The sequence below is a fragment of the Scylla paramamosain genome, chromosome 24 (assembly GCF_035594125.1).
Source record: "Scylla paramamosain isolate STU-SP2022 chromosome 24, ASM3559412v1, whole genome shotgun sequence".
NCBI lineage: Eukaryota > Metazoa > Arthropoda > Malacostraca > Decapoda > Portunidae > Scylla > Scylla paramamosain.
Genome location: NC_087174.1, coordinates 11,088,376 through 11,095,720, shown reverse-complemented (window position 1 = coordinate 11,095,720; position 7,345 = coordinate 11,088,376). Strand labels below are relative to the sequence as shown.

Sequence of the window (7,345 nt, the reverse complement as noted above, 5' to 3'; positions counted from 1 at the left end):
GAAAAAAAAAAAAATTGTTGAAGCTAAAACCAAGAGATAAACGGACAGAAAGACAGACAAGAGGTAATATTTTGAGCTACGCCACACTTTGAAGTTAGTGAAGTTGTACATAATGAAATATTAAAAAGACACAAAAGGGAAGAAAATTACTAATAACGGGAAGAAAACAATGCTAACACTGAAAAAAAAAGAAAATAGCGTCTTATAATGAAGTTACAGACGCCATAGTTAGTAAATTTGTAGTTACTGAGAAAAAACACGAAAAAGACGGAAAATAACTAATTCAGGGGAAAAACAAACTATGCTCCAACATACACACACACACACACACACACACACACACACCATAAACTCCACATCCCTGTCCACAACGCGCACCAACACATGATGAAGCTTGACACATCTGAAGATCGCGTGGCGCATTCCTCGGACCAAACTCCCCTTCTCCTGCTCCTGCTCCTCCTCCTCCTCCTGCTCCTCCTCCTTCTCCTCCTCTTCCTCCTCCTCCTCTTCTTCTCTCCGTCTTTTTCTCTCTCCTCTTACCATTTCCACCTTAACTTTCTCTCCCTCTCTCCTTTTATAGCCATCCAATATTTTCCTTTTCTCTGACAATACAATACATTTATTTTTCTTCCTCTCCTTCATTTCTTCCTTCTCCTCCTCTTTTTCATTATCTTTTCCTCCTCCTCTTTATCGTGATTTTACTCATTACTCAATTATTTCTCTCTCTATTTAACCAAGAGAGAGAGAGAGAGAGAGAGAGAGAGAGAGAGAGAGAGAGAGAGAGAGAGAGAGAGAGAGAGAGAGAGAGAGAGAGAGAGAGAGAGAGAGACTGACTTTCTATATCTGCTATCTTGCGTTAAAAATCCTTAAAGTTGAGTTTTTTTCTTATATTCAAATTATTTCGCCGACCATTTCCCGCCTACCTCTTTTTTTTTCACTTCACATTTCCATACAAATTGTTTCATTATTCACACAATCCGCCGCCATCAGAATTATTCCTCGGCATTAGCATGTATTAGCGTCCTCTGCTGTCCTATCATTCTGCATACTTTTACATTATCATAGCCCGGAGTTTTTGAACTTTTTCGTCTCTCTTCTATCTTGCTTTCTCTCTCTCTTTGTCTGTCTCTTGGTCTCTGTCCGTCTGTTGTGTTCAATTTGGATCTTTTCCTCGTTTCTTGCCTTTTTTTCTCACTTTTTTCTGAATCTCTCTCTCTCTCTCTCTCTCTCTCTCTCTCTCTCTCTCTCTCTCTCTCTCTCTCTCTCTCTCTCTCTCTCTCTCTCTCTCTCCGTGTCTCTGTCTCTGTCTCTCTCCGTGTCTGTCTGTCATTTCTTACCGATTGTCTTTAATTTGGCTCTCTATTGCATTTTCTTCTTTCTGTCTTTCTGAATCTCTCTCTCTCTCTCTCTCTCTCTCTCTCTCTCTCTCTCTCTCTCTCTCTCTCTCTCTCTCTCTCTCTCTCTCACTATCAAGCCATTGCTTGGGGCCGAATATCAAGTGGGGAGGATGATTACCAGTGAGAAGCACCTGAATAGCCAGGTAGGGCGTCTAGGTGACAGGTGAGCCTTGTCCCCTTAAGTGAACACGTCCTGCCGCCCGCCCTTGCTCACCTGCCTCCCGCCGACACTCAAGAGCTCCTTCACCGCGACCCTGCCTCACCTAGCGACACTCACGTCAACTCGCCCACCTGTGTTCACCTGATAAAGGGCTTGTTCCTACACTGATGGCCTTCACTTGCCTGGCTTCCTTGACACTCCTTCATTATGTTGCTTATCCGCGTCCTCCCTAGTCTTCTCCAGTCTTCTCTTCTCGTCAGCCTCTCTCCTCTCTTCTGTGTCTGTCTCAGTTTGTGTGAATGAGCGATGGTGATGATCTGGTATCGTGGTGTTTTTTTTGTAGGTCTGTTATTTTTGTTTGTGTGTGGTTTTTGTGTTAGTTTTGTGCCTGTGTGTGTGCCTGTGTGTGCCTTTTTTTTTTTTTTTTTTTTTTTTATCGTGTTAGTTGTATTAGATTTCATCTTTAATATTGTTTAAGATTTGAGATCAGTGTACGTTTTACAGTTCTATCTACATTAGTTTAATGCTTCTGTTTTAGTTTTTAGTTCTAATTTTAGTTTTTTTTTACTATCAGTTATTTTTATGGACTACAGTGGTTGTGAATTGTCTTAAAAATTAATATTTATTAATCAGATTTCTATTTGTACATTGTTGCTGTGGTCAATAAACATATAATAATAATAATAAATGTGTGTGTGTGTGTGTGTGTGTGTGTGTGTGTGTGTGTGTGTGTGTGTGTGTGTGTGTGTGTGTGTGTTCAGTTTCGCTTCTTCTATTTATCTATTTATTTAAGCGTCAATGAGATTTCTCGAGGGCACGGAAAATGAGATCAAATTTTGCTTTCTAAATCTGCCACTTAAAAAAAAAAAAAAAAGAGGTTAAATACGAAAAGAATAAAATAAATCTTGTTTCTTGATTTTTTTCTTTCTTTTCTCTCTCTCTCTCTCTCTCTCTCTCTCTCTCTCTCTCTCTCTCTCTCTCTCTCTCTCTCTCTCTCTCTCCCTCCCTATCAGGACACGCTTCCTGAGCACCAAATACGTCAGGAACACCTCCGCTAATGGCCGGCAGCTGCACCGCTCCTGCCAACCTTTTGTCTCTCATTAACACACCTGTCCTCCCTCGCCACCCAAGACAGTCTCATATTCCCATCATATTAAGCCATACGTGCCACACACCTTCCCCACACCTGTTCTCCCCGCATCTAAGCCATGTTCATATCCTCGTTACATTAAGCCAAACTTGCAACACATCTTCTCCACACCTGTTCTTCCTTCATCACCGTTCATCTCTATATCTATCCCACACCTGCTCTCCCCGCATCCAAACCGTGTTCATATTCTCGTTATATTAAGCCAAGCCTGCAACACACCTTCCACACACCTGTTCTTTCCACTGTTCTTCCCTCCCTAACTAAGCCATTCTCATATTCCAGTCATATTAACCCACACCTGCCATATACACCTGCCATTCCAACCTATATTATTCCTGTCCTAATAAATATACACCTACCTTACCCAATGCACACCTGTTATGGATATCTATGCATGCTATTTCTTGCCAAACTATACCTGTAACTTCACACACCTGTACTAATAAAGGATAATTGTACCTTTTTAGCGCCCCCACACTTGTCTCAACAACCCTGACAAGCTCTAAGGACTATAAAATGCAGCGTGGTAGTTAAGGATCCCATAACTGCCTAATCACTTATGGTATCTGATTATCCTAACGTATGTACTGTATAGTGGTGTGGGAGTGGAGTATAAGGCATATGGTCACGAGACTTTCCTTTTCCACCGGGGGATGACGGAGCTAAGGGTGTGAATAATGCGTGTGTGAATGTGTGGTGCCTTGTCTGAACCACCCCCTTGTGGGATTGCCTGCCTGGTTTATAGATAGATAGGTAAATAGATAGATAGATAGATAGATAGATAGATAGATAGATAGATAGATAGATAGGTAGGTAGGTAGATATTGGCCACTAATGTACTTAAAGGATGTAGAGTTGTAGACTAAATGTATAACAAACAGTTTCACGAGAGACTGAGCTTCCTTATTACATTTCTGTTTAGAATTTGTAGTCGACAAAACTTTAGTAAAAAAAAAAAACTTCCAGAGATGTACAATCGTGGTCAGAAGTCGAGTAATACAACATAAACAATTTCTTTCCTCTGTGTATGGAGATTTCCCTCAATCTTAACCTATTCTTTGCTAGACATCTGTTTTCCATCATCACTTACAACTTTTTAGGCAGTACCTGCACTACAGTCTCTGAATAATTTCATGGAAGAGGGACTCACTCACGTTACGGGTAACATAAAGGCTGAAAAAAAGGCCCAGCGAAGGTACCTGTCTCAAAAGAAAACGTTTTGTAGCTTAGAAAAGACAATATTAGCCTCCATTTCACTCCTTTTTTTCCGTATGCCCATGCAAATTACTATCCCTGTGGTGCATTGGATGTTGGTAAAGGGCAACCAAAGCAGTGAAAGAGTAAAGTCCTCTGTTATAGTAAGAATCTAACAGTTCTCACCTTTTATGAGGAGACTGTCAATAGATTAAAGTTAAAGGACATGGAATTGAAAGAAAACGCAAGGAATTGAGGAAATAAATGCAATACGTTACCCGATTTCCGTCCATTACTGCAAATTAGAAAACAGGTTACGAGCAAACACATTTATAGATAAGCAGATCAGAAGACTTAGAAATTAAGAAAAACGTAAGGAGTAGTGGAAATAAATGCAATGTCCTTGACTAGAAAAAAGACTAATTTATGGATGACAATGACGGGTGGACATACATAGGAGTGTTTTATGAAGAAACTCGCAGTGCCACGTGTGCTCCCGAAGACTTGTTGCAGCTTCCCTTATTTCCTCATGATCTCGTGTTCAAAATTAAGCTTCTTTCTTCCCTTTCTCTCTTCTTAACTTGAACTGATTCCTCACCTCCACACCACAGACCTCTTAAATCCACCTCTTCCACCACCACCGCTACTCGTACCGTACCTCTAACCCACCCTCCACTCCCTCGACTCCTTCCTACCTTCCTCCATCCTTCTCCCTCTCTAGCTCTTCCTCTGGCATCCCGTAGAACAAGGAAAACCAATAAAAAAACCCGATAAAAAAGAATGTTACACTAAGGAGTTGCATTCTACCCTTCCTGCGCCCTTATCTTTCCCTGCGGTTCAGGTTTTGCGTCCCTTATCGGCCGTCCCATCACGATAACCGAGAGCAGGAGAGAGAGTCGTCACCGGCAGAACAAGAAGGAACAACAAAGAGCACTAAGTTGAGTCTTAACCACGAGGAACTGAATATTTTGTCCCGTTAAGAGGTTTGGGTTTGAAAAAGGGATGCGTTGGGGAAGGGTATGGGGTGGAGATACTGTGTGTGTGTGTGTGTGTGTGTGTGTGTGTGTGTGTGTGTGTGTGTGTGTGTGTGTGTGTGTGTGTGTGTGTGTGTGTGTGTGTGTGTGTGTGTGTGTGAATATCCAGTAAACATACACGAAAAAGACATTAAAAGTAAGTAAATGCAAATTGAAAATATACATTAAATTAGAATATGTTATAAAAGAGAGAAAAAAGATTAACAATATTTTTTTGGTGAGAGAGAGAGAGAGAGAGAGAGAGAGAGAGAGAGAGAGAGAGAGAGAGAGAGAGAGAGAGAGAGAGAGTGTGTGTGTGTGTGTGTGTGTGTGTGTGTATTGGGTGTGCCCCGCCAGTGAGTGACAGATTCAGGTGGGCGGGGTAGACAGGTGTGGGCGTCAGGTGTGTGGGCGCAGGGAGAGTAATTTCACTCATGTTACCTCGTTGTCGCTTACATCCATCTTCCCGCTGCCTCCCGCCTGCCTCGCGTCACTCCCCGGCATCCGTCCCTCCCGTCTTCCGCCTCCCGCCATTCATCCTCTTCGCCAGAACACTTACCTGGAATTAAAAGAAAAAAATTATATATATATATATATATATATATATATATATATATATATATATATATATATATATATATATATATATATATATATATATATATATATAACAAATTGATAAATAACTTAAAAGGAAAACAATAGTTACGATAAGTTGAAGAATATATATATTATGAGAGATCTGACATAAAAGATAAAACATCGTTAAATTATGTAGAAAAAAAAATCAAAGAATTCAAGGAAAAAAAAAACATATATACAAGCAAAGAAACTGATGAAAAACATCTATTGTAACGTGTTTTTACGATAGACTTAAGAACAAATATTTAAAAAAATAAAGAAAAAATAAAAACACACACTACTCGTATTATGAAACAAAAATAGCTGCAATTAAAGAAAAAAATGTAACAATTGAAAAAAAAATACATGGATAAAAAACAATTGAGTGCTTACAATAAACTGAAAAATAGATATTAGGAAAGAAATCATGGAAAACATTGATAAAAATATAGTAAATCATGAAGATAACAAATCAAAGATTAAGTGAAAATAAACATAAACAAACTAAAAATAACACGAATGTAAAAAAAGTAAGAGTGTACTTACGATAAAATAAAGAACATATCTATGAAAAAAAAAATCGAGAGAAAAACAAATATATAGTAAATAATGAAGAAAACACACCTAAAATTAAGTAAAAAAATATATAAATACAAAAAAAATAAATAAATAAATAAACGAATGAAAAAAAATAAGAGTATAATTACAGTGAACTAAAGAACATATATGAAATTAAAAGTCGAGAGAAAACAATGATAAAACTCCACTAAATTATGAAGCAACAGAAGTCACTAGCAGGGAATTAATAATCAACGAGGCCAGATATTGAAGTTGTTAGCGGAAGGTGGAAATTAATTACTGTCCTCACCTGTTAGCTAATGAGAGCGCACGACTCACATGGTGATAAGGGAAAATGATAAGGTGACACTAAGTAAATTATACGAAACCACATTCTTAGAACTAACGATAAAAAGAGACAGGAAAAAAAACAAAAACATGGATACACACACACACACACACACACACACACACACACACACACACACACACACACACACCTTAAGATCAGGACTTTAAAATAACGCCAAGACAAAAAAATATTCATTTTATAACAAGGATGAGTTTTAGGTCTGCAAAATGGGAATCTACTACTACTACTACTACTACTACACACACACACACACACACACACACACACACACACACACACACACACACACACACACCTAAAAACCCAATCTTACTTATGGATCTCTATAAAACAAAGGAGCATCAGGCGCAATGAGTTAACGCTCACCCAAAACTAATCAAGGGAGTGAAAATAAAATCAATTATTTAAGACGCGCCAATGCACTTTATTCGCTCCGACTCCACCGCTAGACTGGGGGAATTTTAGGTCCACAGTAATTAACATCAATAAATTAAGAAGAAGTCCAGCCACGAGATAGATTACTGGCTCTCTCTGGTCTGTAGGTGGTCGTGTGTGTGTGTGTGTGTGTGTGTGTGTGTGTGTGTGTGTGTGTGTGTGTGTGTGTGTGTGTGTGTGTGAGTGTAGTAGTAGTAGTAGCAGTGGTGGATATAGTTCTGTTAGTAGTTCTGGTAGTAGTAGTAGTAGTAGTAGTAGTAGTAGTAGTAGTAGTAGTAGAAGTCGTAGCAGCAGCAGATTTGTATTTTCCAGTACTATCAAAATCATCATCCTTGTAGAGAGAATTAATTTTTTTTTAGTCTTATTGTTATTTTCAAGGATCTGATATAAATATATTCATAAAAATTTCACTCAGTTTTATCATTTTACTCCAATTTCTCC

At 38.8% G+C, this 7,345-nt stretch overlaps 1 long non-coding RNA gene across 1 annotated transcript in view; it reads right to left on the bottom strand.

Moving 5' to 3' along the window:
- Window positions 1–5,201: 5,201 nt before the first annotated feature.
- The window catches only part of LOC135112942 (uncharacterized), a 237,930-nt gene continuing 235,786 nt past the window's right edge, over window positions 5,202–7,345 (bottom strand). The window contains exon 6 of the long non-coding RNA XR_010274630.1: window positions 5,202–5,476. This is a non-coding gene — a long non-coding RNA (uncharacterized LOC135112942). The remainder of the gene's footprint in view (window positions 5,477–7,345) is intronic.